The sequence below is a fragment of the Taudactylus pleione genome, unplaced genomic scaffold (genome assembly GCF_031769625.1).
Source record: "Taudactylus pleione unplaced genomic scaffold, aTauple2 ptg000082l, whole genome shotgun sequence".
In the NCBI taxonomy this organism is placed as follows: domain Eukaryota; kingdom Metazoa; phylum Chordata; class Amphibia; order Anura; family Myobatrachidae; genus Taudactylus; species Taudactylus pleione.
Window position 1 is genome coordinate 8113874 of NW_028284484.1, and position 12380 is coordinate 8126253.

Consider the following 12380-nt stretch of genomic DNA (forward strand, 5'->3'; position numbering starts at 1 on the left):
GTAATTTTCAAGAAAAATATGCTGTTTCTTTGGAACATTTTCACCCTAAACTTTAACACACTCCCTACTAGCAACAGAATGCAGTGGTCCGGTTGGGGTTGTAGTCAAAAGGTCAACAATCACAATGACAACATCAGAGTTAGGGGAGAATTACCAGAATGCTGGAGGAACACCGCTCTGACCCTGAAGTCAGTCACATAACTGCTGGGACCTAGAAGCAGTGCTGGAGCTGCTGCAGCCGTCAGGAGAAGGTAAATCACCGCGGGGCCACTATGTGGACATGCTAACATGTTGACATTTCATCACTGTCTTCATGAGGATAAATTCTGACTGTCGACATATCATACCACACCATCTAGTTGGCACCATGGACTTACCTGACTGAGGCCCTGATTCAGAGCCGGTCGCTATTTGCGGACGTTCGTTCCAAAAAAAGGGGTGGCTATTCAAATGAACCGTTCGCTCTTTGCGGTCTGTTCATGCCTCTATGTCTGAATGAGCAAACAAAACTTGCGGTCATTTTTTGGATTTCTACGCCCCCTGGCCGCTCGCATCCTACGTCATGTCCGCTATTTATTAGATTCATCGAGTACATCGACCAGCGTATGAACTGCTCGCTATTCTTGTGGTTGGTTTTTCCTACCACAAATTTGCGAGCAGTTCTGACTATAAAATAACCCAGTGACGTGGTCAGTGACGCTGCTGTATTAATTATGCACACCCATAAAACGCCCGTTTTGAGCTTTAAGCACGCCTTTGTTCTGATCTCCACTCCCCGTTTTCAAGCACCTTCCCCTGTTACCACCCACATATGCCTCCTCCTGTCACTCATATTAGCAGGCATTCGCTATTGAGCGAACAAACGATTTTCGGCCGCACTGACTGGTTCGCACATGCGTATTACGATCCGTACGCATGCGCAGTTGGGCAAACATCGCTCGGAACGAACGAGCGGCTGCTTACGAGCGGCTCTGAATCAGGCCCTGAGACCAGAAGATAAGTGATCTGATTTCCTGCTCAGAATGTTGCACAAACATACTGTTTGCATTACTACCTTTCAAATCAATACTTTTTGCTGCTACAATACTCCACGTGTGTGTATATTTTATATATATATATATATATACACACACACACACACACACACACACAAAATCTAAAAAAATCCCATATACCCGGCACTCACACAATGGGAAGAATACCACTCAATAGTCTTACAAGCAACTTTTAAGGTCTTTTATTCACTCCAACGAGGGTTCCCCCTTCTTCAGGGACAGCAGTTTACAAATGCACATACAAAAAACAAACATATATAGCCACATTGATAATTGCATCACTCAATAGTCAATCAAACAACTTTTAGGGTCCTTTATTCACTCCAACGTTTCGGGGTTCCCTCCTTCATCAGGGACAGCAGTTTACAAATACACATACAAGAAAAAAAACCCACATATATAGCCACATTGATATTTGCTATCACACTCACCTGAAGGAGGCCAGGCATCCAATTCCCGGAGTCGCGCGCTCAGACAAGGCGTCACGGCCCTCCTGATGTCATCAGCCTGCGCTTCCCTTGAGCGTTTACCTGTGCTAAGCAACAATCCGCAATACACACCATCATAATAAAAACAAATGCGGGAAATCTTAACATGTTAGATGCTATAACGCCCGCTAGCAGGGAAATTACCAGGACATCCTGTACGGATTCACGTTTCACGCAATCCGCGCTAGAGAATAATCAAAAGTAGTATATGCATACTCAATATATAAATCCAGCTGGTAACACAAGTTCCCTAACATTCAATGCCAACAGATCAACCCTCATAGTTAAAAAAAACAATGATAGGTACTTCCGGCTTCGCCCACTATGCAGTGAGCTGTGTGTGGCTAGGGCTTCGCTCCAGACCCGGTGAACTACATACCACAGGGCTGTTTGACAGCTCCAATCTGCCCCCTGAAGCTTCCTCAGACACTCGAGACCCCGCTTACCTGTATGGAAAAGTATTTCCCCTCCTTAATGCTGGGGAAATCACAGAGGAACCGCGCTGACCGTCGCCCCTCCGAATCCAAGATGGCGGCCATGACTCCGCAGCATGGAGAATCGATTCCTATTTCTATACAGCAAGCAGCTCAGACATCCTCAGAGCCTGCTACAGGTACCGCTGATTCTTTCATAACTTATGGGGAGGTGGTCCAAGCAGTTAAAGAAGCTATGGGACCTATGCTTCAGGAACAGGCAGATCTATTTCAGCAGACAATGTCTGCCTTAAAGGGCCAGATGCAGCAGATCTCTCAAAGAGTCTCTGAAACTGAAAATTTGTCTGGATCTAATTTTCACGAACTTACCACTTTGAAAGCTGAATTTAGTACATTACATAAATCTCACCAGCAACTACTTTCTAAAGTCGACGACCTTGAGAACAGGTCACGTCGGAACAATTTAAGAGTCGTAGGTCTCCCGGAGACCATTAAAGGGACAGACCTCGTTAAATTTCTATCCACACAACTCACGGCACTTTTAGACGTTGCTGAGATCTGTGAGGATATTATTGTGGAAAGAGCGCATCGTCTGGGCCCGCAAAAAAACATTCCTGACAGGCGACCCCGAGTTGTCATATTCCGTTGCCTGAATTATGTCCATAAAGATATTATATGGTCAGCATCCCGCAAATGTCGTAACCTTACATGGGAAGTTCACCGCCTATTTATATTCCAAGACTTTTCTACAGAAGTCACCAAGGCTAGGAAGGAATTTTCCCCTATCTGCCAAAATTTAATCCAACATAGTCGTCGCTTTGCTTTATTATTCCTAGCACGTCTGAGATTATACGACGGCGACACATATAAAGATTTCACCACCGCAGCAGATGCTGAAGCTTATACTCGGGAGCTATTTGAATCCGAAAAGACTCCACACTGTCTTCTCCTGCTTCACCCACGAGGGCCTGAGTATAATGTGTTCTACTGACATTGCTGTTTAATTCATTAACTTGTGTCACCCTTTGGTTGACAATGACTAATACATTCAGTTATAATACACGTTGTTTTACAAAAGTGAATATATTCTCTGCTGAAGGATATATTACTATTGTTGTGCTGGGTCTGGTTAGGAGTTCACTGGCCAGGACTCTTTATTATTGGTGCCTATCCACCTGCGCCAACCGGAAGTCTCAATCTTGATAACGAAACAGCCTGTTTGTAATTACAAGTATTCATCAGCGCCTTTTACAACGGCTGTGTTACTATTGCCCCATTGTATGTCCTTTCCCCACTGTGTCCACCCTCCCTCCCCCTGTCCATGTATGTATTTATTTTTCTCTTTATCATGTCCTTATGCTAGGTTTGATATTTTGGCTTATTGGAATTATAGCACATATCCCATTAGCATCGTCTTAAATTAACGTTATGTCACAAATAAGATTTGGCACTTGGAATGTGGGAGGATTCCACTCCCCAATTAAGCGTAAAAAAATTCTAATATATTTAAATAAATTACATCTAGATTTGGTGTGTTTACAAGTGACACATCTAATTGCGACAGAGGTTGCTAAACTTAATATGATGAGATGGAGAGTATTGGCGTCATCCCCATACAACTCCAAATCTAGAGGTGTGGTGGTGATGGTCAAACATGATCTACCTGTTACAGTCCTTGGGACTGAAACAGATCCTGAGGGTCGATATGCCATCCTGGAAACTTCCATTTATGATGTACCTTATGTGATTTGTACTATTTATGCACCTAACTGGTATGACAAGAGATTTTTACGATCTGTTCTTTCAAAACTATACCCTATATGTAATGAGAACGTAATTTTATGTGGAGATTTTAATTTAATAGTATCAAAGGAGATGGATTGTCAACACCCATCCCGTCGATCTGCACATATGCCCAGATACGGTATACCGTATGTCATGCAACAACTGCAGCTCATTGATGTTTGGAGAGCCAAGCATACCACTGAAAAAGATTACTCCTGTTTGTCGGCTGCCCATGGCTCATTATCCCGGCTGGACTATATTTTGATGTCCGACTCCATATTTTTGAAATCACTTGATAGTTGCATCGAACCGATAAGTCTCTCAGATCACGCGTTGATCTGGGTTGATTTTGCAGTCAATGTAGATAAGGGTCCATTTCGCCAATGGCGCTTTCCGTCCAGCCTAATGTACTCAATGAAATTTCATAAAAAAATTGAGTCCTCATGGCAAAACTACAAGCAGGATAATCAAACACATGAGCAAGAAGACCCTCTGTTGTTCTGGCACACCTCAAAGACAGTACTCAGAGGGGAATTGATTTCATATGTCAGTCATAATAGAAAAAGATTTTTGAAAACTTTTAAATCTGCACAACAAGCACTTACAGAATCCTTTTCGAGATTTAAAACTTCTCCTACCCCGTACATAAACAATTGTACTTGGGCTGTAAAACCCATTTTGACGCTATCCTAACTGAAATGGGAGATCGGCACACATTCCAAAGAGGGTTTCAATTTTACAAGCACGGCAATAGGATCGGTCGCCTCTTATCCAATCTTTTAAAGGGCCCACGACCGTTTACTCTGGTTAAAAGACTCTGCACATCCACCGGCTCTTACACTTCCTCTAGTAAACAAATAGTCAAAGAATTTCGTTCTTGTTATACCAAACTGTATGCTGCGTCCACCCCTGACAAATCAAACAGAGATTTGTTCTGGTCTACTATTACCCCTCCTCAATTGCCTTCCGACTTGGCTGCTTCCCTAACTGCCCCGATCTCTGCATCAGAGGTACAAAAAATTATACAAGGTATGAGTTCGGGTAAAGCCCCTGACCCTGACAGGCTTACCGGGGAATTTTATAAATTTCTCTCCCCCAAAATCATAGATACATTAACGTCTGTATATAATCACATTTTAACTACTAAGACCTTACCATCTTACTTCAACTCAGCAATCCTAAAAGTTCTACCCAAACCAGGCAAAGACCTGGAATGCTCTGGCTCATACAGGCCTATTTCTCTTCTTAATAATGACTACAAAATATTATTAAAAATATTGGCCGAGCGAATGAAATGAGTACTCCCCAGGCTGGTTCATGAAGATCAGACTGGGTTTATATGGGGGCGTCACTCGACGGCCAATATATGTAGAGTACTGGCAGCGTCCAATTGGGTACAGTCATTAAAAACCAGGGACTTACATACTATTTTATCGTTTGATGCCGAAAAGGCCTTCGACCTGGTATCTTGGGACCATTTATTTTTCACACTCCATAAATTTGGATTCCAATCAGATTTTATTATGCTCCTTACCTCACTACATACTCACTCATCCTCACAAATTATCTGTAATGGCTATGCCTCAGATCCCTTCCCTATATATAAGGGTACCAGACAGGGCTGCCCCCTGTCACCACTCCTGTTTGCACTCGCTTTGGAGCCGCTTGCTATGGCGCTCCTCGTTTCCACTGTGTTTCGGGGAATCCGGGTTGGAGCAGTAGAACTAAAGGTAGCATTATTTGCTGATGATATGCTTTTATTTATGTCCGACCCAGCTTCCTCGATGCCGGAGGTGATGCGCCTCATGGATTTATTTGGATCTTTTGCGGGTTACAGGGTGAATGTAGCCAAGTCGGAATACTGACCACTTTCTGGTGCACCAGAGGACTTTCACTCAATCCCCATATTTTCAAATTTTCAAATATCTGGGGATACATATTCCTTTTGATTCTGGGAAACTATACTCAGTGAATTACACCCCATTACTCCGATCAATATCAAAATTACTAACAGATTGCTTATCTTTACCTTTGTCCTTACTGGGACGCATTGCCGTCTTGAAGAGTGTTATATTCCCCAAAATTTCATACCCTATGCAGATGTTGTCGATCTCCCTCACCAAAACAGATCTATATGCACTCCAAAAAATTTTCACTGAATTTATTTGGAACCACGGGAAATCAAGGATAACCTTGACTAGACTCAGCTTGCCCCGAAAATAGGGGGGATTGGGTGTCCCTGATCTAAAGATTTTTTCTTTATCAGTTGCCTTCAGATATATTTCAGATTGGTTACTGAATCGTTCTGTTTATACCTCCCTGGATGTGGAGAAAGAGTTATTTAAACCATACTCCCTGAGTGCTCTTCTCCACACCCCCAGAAAATCCATTCCCCAACAAATTAACAAATTATAGCAAACCCTCTGTTTAATAGCACCTATCTAGCCTGGATAGCGATTAACGCCAGACTGAAAAGGGATTGGCATTTCACTCTGTTTATCTCTATCTGTGGTAATCCACTATTTCCCCCTGCTATGACCAATAGGGGTTTTGCAGAATGGAAGTGGAAGGGGATTCTAATAATCAATGATGTATTCGACCCGGGGGGTAACATACTACCATTTATCAATATCAGAAATACCTTTAACGTCTCGAACAACTATTTTTATATGTATCTCCAATTGCGACACTATATTTCTGGTCTACCTAAAGCCTATTTAACTCCAGATGGATCTGACCCACTAGTTTCACTTTTATCTCTAATAAAATTCCGTACCTATCATCCTAAACTATTAACTGACATGCTGAATAAGACTGATTCCCACCGTGCCTGGAACTCTTTACATAGTAGTTGGTCCAGGAATATTCCATCTTTCCTGAAACCTAACAGCTTTCTCTTATATTTTGACTCTACAATGAAGCACCTGCGCACGGCAATGCTCCAAGAAGTACATTATAAAGTACTGAATAGAGCATATATTTCACAACATCAGAGGAAATATATGGTCCCTAACGAAACAGGTCGATGTCTTAAATGTCATCATGAGTCAGCCTCCTTTTATCACAATTTCTGGGAGTGTAGGAAGATTTGCCGATTTTGGAACAAAACAATTGTGTTTATTAATAAAAAATTTTCCTTACATTTACGCCCAGACCCTTCAGCGGTCTTATGTCTTATTTATACCAATTGGGAACTGGGCCCACATAAAAGATCCATTATTCCTTTACTTTCTATTATTTTAACTACGGCCAAAAAAGTTATTTTAAAACAATGGACCAGTAAGACCCTTTATTTCTGAGGTACAACATTTACTACTTAAAAATTAATATTTTGATAGGAGGGCTTCATTTCCGGATGTCGAGAAGGGAGTAGTGCAATTTTACAGGAGATGGGGTCCTTACATTGATTATTTGTCACCACAGACCCAAACCCAAATATTACAGGTGTTTGAAAACACTAATTGGTATTTGCTGAGACAGCTGATTTAAATATAGAGGGTATGATTGTATTATATTACACTATAGGTTAATAATATATATACTATTAGTGTATTTGTGACGATATGCGGATATGACTGACAGAAACAGAAAAATAGGAGCCTGATTATATACGGATGGAGAAATTGTGAGGTTCGACATACAACTTCCTTTTGAGAATCTTCCCTATGTCCCTCCCACCCCACCTATCGTGTTTTCCCCACATGTATGTTTGTCTTGTGTGCCCCCCCCCCTTTTTATGAATAATTGTAATTATTGAAATGGTGTACAAAAGAGAAATGATGGAAATGTTTGTTAGTCTGGTTTAATTCATGTAGACAGCGATATATTATTTTTTTCTTTTCTCTTTTTGCTGTTTTCTCAAACTGCACGAATGGGGAAAAATCAGAGCAGGCCTCTGAGTACAGATATTCATATTTTCTCAAACTAGTATTAAAACCCCTATGTGCATCATCACTACAGATATCGTTACTGCTGTATAGTGAGTTAGTTGTTCAACTATATATATTTTATATTCTGGTTATAATTTCCATATATGTCGAATTGTTACCATAATATCTATTTGTACTTAACACAAATCATCCAATTCTTTTGTATGTAAATTTTATAAAATTTCAATAAAAAGATTTAACAAAAAAAAAACAATGATAAAAGGACATTGGTTTACGAACATATGCACGCATATCTTAAAACAACACCCTCCATATAATGATCAAAAGAAGTTCTGTAAACAGCGTAAAGCATGTCCCAGATATACAGTAAGGAAATGGAGGGGTCAAGTACATCACAAAGTGAATCTGAATGGGGACCCTCCACTTCATGCACAGGTTCATTCCCTTTAGGGGCACAGACACTGCCCAGGGGACAAATTTTAAACATCGAAGGACGAGGAGGTCCAAGCAAAACATGCGGCAGAACAAACAGGAGACCACCGCAGAAATAGAGAACCTCATATTTAATTTGTCTGATAACACACTGTGTTCAAATTAATGTAACAGGTTATCTAAGGGATTATCATTTGTCCCCATCACTGGCATGAACCAGTTCCAATGGAAACTGCATACATTTAAACTGAACCAAACATTACGTTTGAAAGATAATTTTGGCAAACGAAAAACCACTTTGCCTAGTGTAAAAGAGAATTCTATTCCTGATTCATTAAAAAGAGTTACACCACGTTCCAAATTCACCCCGGCATCATAAAATGCATCCATAAAAACTTTACGCATCTACTAGAAAAAGACTTCAATCATCACAATCGCCACGTTACCTTCAAAATTTTAAATATGGAAGAATGAAAGGCGTTAAACTGGAAGAAAGGACATTGTGGTGCAAGGTGCAGACAAGGGAGGAGCAGTGGAGGTACAAAATCTGACCCAATATAGAAGTGAACGCTATCAGCAGCTGAGTGATCCCTCTACTTATGTATTATTACCCAAAGATCCGACCACGGCTTATAAGCAGGAATTGGATAATATTCTAAACCAAGCACATCTGGATGGCATTATCAGCGCAGAATTGAGAGAGGCCCTAGCGGTGGAATATCCGATCACTCCACTATTCTACACGCTGCCGAAGCTACACAAAGATGACAAGACTCCTCCTGGGCGCCCAATAATTTCGGCCTGGGGGTCACTTTATTACCCCATCTCAGTATATCTGGATTCCATCTTAAATCCTTGAATTCAGCGTCTTCCTTCATATTTGAAGGACACTAATGCCTTATTGTTGATTTTGAGAGATTTACAGCTGACAGGGGATTCATTGATTGTGTAAGGCAGATGTGACCAGCCTCTACCTACATCCCTCATGATTCAGGCATAGAGGCTATTAGAAAATTGATTTTGAATAATCCAAATTATACAGGACCACTTGTTGAATTTTTTAGTCAGGTTGTTAAGGTTTGTTTTGATTCGAAATTATTTTTTATTTGATGGTAGATACTACCTCCATGTGGTGGGGTGTGCAATGGGGTCCTCTGTGGCCCCATCTTATTCCAACTCCTTTATGTATTCCATTGAATCATCTTTGTTTTATGTTCAGAATCATCTTAAACTGAAAGTAGCACTATATTTAAGATTCATAGATGACTTGTTAATTTTCTGTCTAGGCTCTGAGACAGAATTGATTGCCTTATTAGAAACACAAAATGCCTAAGATAGTGTGATAACTGATTTATCAGATTAGTTCTACTAGTATACATTTTTTGGATGTGTGTATATCCTATAATGGGAATACATTGAACACATCCTTATTTACTAAAAGTACGGACTGTAATACCATCTTGAGAAATTATAGCTTTCATCCCTACGCTCTGAGAAAGGGGTTACCATACTCTCAGCTCTTGAGGGCTAGACGTATCACTTCTGATGAGGGCCAAACAGAACAAGCATTAGATGACATGATATCAAAATTTGTCAATCAAGGTTATCAGCGACAGGAGATGATTAAGATTAAAGAGAAAGTGCTATGTATACCACGAGATGAGCTTTTCATTCCTGTTAGACATAGTAAAAAGTTCGACAAGAAATGTATTCGATGGGTCAATCAATTTAATGTGAATAGTACGCAGATTGTAAAACGGGATAAACAATGTTGGCCAATCATAAATTCTGACAGGGAATTACCAGCTTTACAAGAATCTAGATTACTGCCAAGTTTTACTAGAAATATGAACATTAAAGGCCATGTTGTTAAATTAGATATCACGGAATTGAGCCGTCAACAAAAACCAACCAATTTTTTAAGTATTAAGGCAGGATGTCATCGTTGCTTGGGATGTGTTAAATGCAGATCATTACTTACTAGTAGCACTTTCTGTCATCCCACACATCGGCAAAAGGTATACAATTATATTTGCTTTCACGTGCTCCACTACTCACGTGATCTATATGCTCACTTGTCCCTGTAGCTTGTCGTATGTGGATAAAACCCAGCGCCAATTTAAAGAGCGGATGGCGTTACATCGTAGTGCCATACGACAGGCCATAGAAAGTGGAACAAGTGAGCAACCAGTTGTTCACCATTGTGCGTAATTTAAACATGGGCTAGCATCACTATGAACCATCTTAATAGGTCATGTGTCATAGCCCCCCCCCCTCCTCCCCCAAAGAGAAAAGAGTAAATGGTTGTATACTCTCAATATGATCTCACCAAGGAGTCTAAATGAGACTTTAGGTCTCCAATGTTTTTTTCAGTAGGATGATGTCCGATTATGTGGATACATATTGCGGATTGGTTACTAAGGGGTGGTGTTTTAAGACATGCGTGCATATGTTCGTAAACTAAAATGTCCTGTTTATCATTGTGTTTTTTTTAACTATGAGGGTTGATCTGTTGGCATTGAATGTTAGGGAAATTGTGTTACCAGCTGGATTTATATATTAAGAATGCATATATTCCTTTTTATTATTCTCTAGCGCGGCTTGCTGTCAAGAAACATGTGAATCCGTACAGGATTTACATGTCCTGGTAATTGCCCTGCTAGTGGGCGTTATATCATCTAACATGCTAAGATTTCCCGCATTTGTTTTTATTATGATGGTGTGTATTGCGGATTGTTGCTTTGCACAGGTTATCGCTCAAGGGAAGCGCAGGCTGATGATGTCAGGAGGGCCGTGACGCCTTGTCTGAGCGCGCGACTCTGGGGGTTGGATGCCTGGCCTCCTTCAGGTGAGTATGATAGCAATTATCAATGTGGCTATATATGTGTTTTTTTTTCCTTGTATGTGTATTTGTAAACTGCTGTCCCTGACGAAGGAGGGAACCCCGAAACGTTGGAGTGAATAAAGGACCCTAAAAGTTGCTTGATTGACTATTGAGTGTTTGGATATATATAACGTGTGTGTGTATATGCTCAAATATCACAAAGTCCGGCACTCTAGTATAGTAACAGTACAGCGTGCGTGGGTGCCTTTCCTGAACAAGGACAATGTAAGCAGCAAAAATGGATGGCACTCCATGTCAGTCAACAGCGGAAAAAAAGGAACAGGCAGGAGCCGGTGTCACAAGTCAACGTTTCAGTGTTAGACCGCTTTTATCAAGACATACAACAAATGCATCAATCACTAATATAAATAAGTTATCTACTCAGAGTGTCCATCATCATCGCGCTCGCTCCCACCATTGCGCAGGCAGATGAAGTCACAATCCAGACGCACAGACACTGTGGGACAGGCAGGGGGCGTGATCAATCGCCATAGTGCTGTCACCATGGAAACCTAACAATGGGAAACAGGGAAAACATGGCATACAGTAATGTAACAATAGAACATTATGAATCACTAAAAATAGGACACCATGGGCAACATAAGCATGAGCAAGCCAGGATGAGAGAGATGCCAGAAAAATAGCAGTGTGGGGGGAACCTGTATCTAACCCACAAATAAGACCAGCAATGTACATAAATGCCTGAAGAGTCTGTACTGCAGTGTGTATTCATACCTCCCAACATGACCCTCTCCAGGAGGGACACAATGCTCTGGTCCTGGACTTCCCTGGTAAGAGGTGGGGCTGCAGCGCAGTTCAAAATTCAAATAGGGGAGCCACACCAACTGTCATTTCACACGCTGCCACACATCACTGGCTGGGACTCACTGGCAGTTGGTGTGACTCTCCTATTTGAATTTTGGACTGTGCTGCAGCCCCACCTCTAAGCCGCCATCAATCATACATTACCAGGGAAGTCCAGGACCAGAGCATTGTGTCCCTCCTGGAGATGGTCATGTTGGGAGGTATGTGTATTTTATCCTTATGCACTGTAGACAAACATGATATACGTAAGTTACAAAGACTATCAACATGCAACAGTGAGCTATATAATACCAGCTAATGATCTAACCAATCAGAGAAAACAGCTGTGGGACAGGTTCTCATTCAGCCCCAATGGGTATACAGTTTGCAATATGTGGATCCATTTGGCCTCTTTTTGCAATAATATACGGTCTCTATTGCCTCCTCTCTGGTTAGCAGGAACATGGTCGATGATCTTGCATGTAATGCTGGAAAGGTTATGGTGAAAGTTCCGAAAGTGACGAGCCACTGGCTGGTCACAACTCTTCCCATCTAAGGCAGCTCATATCTTGGACCGATGCAGTGCCATACGTTCTTTTAATTGACGG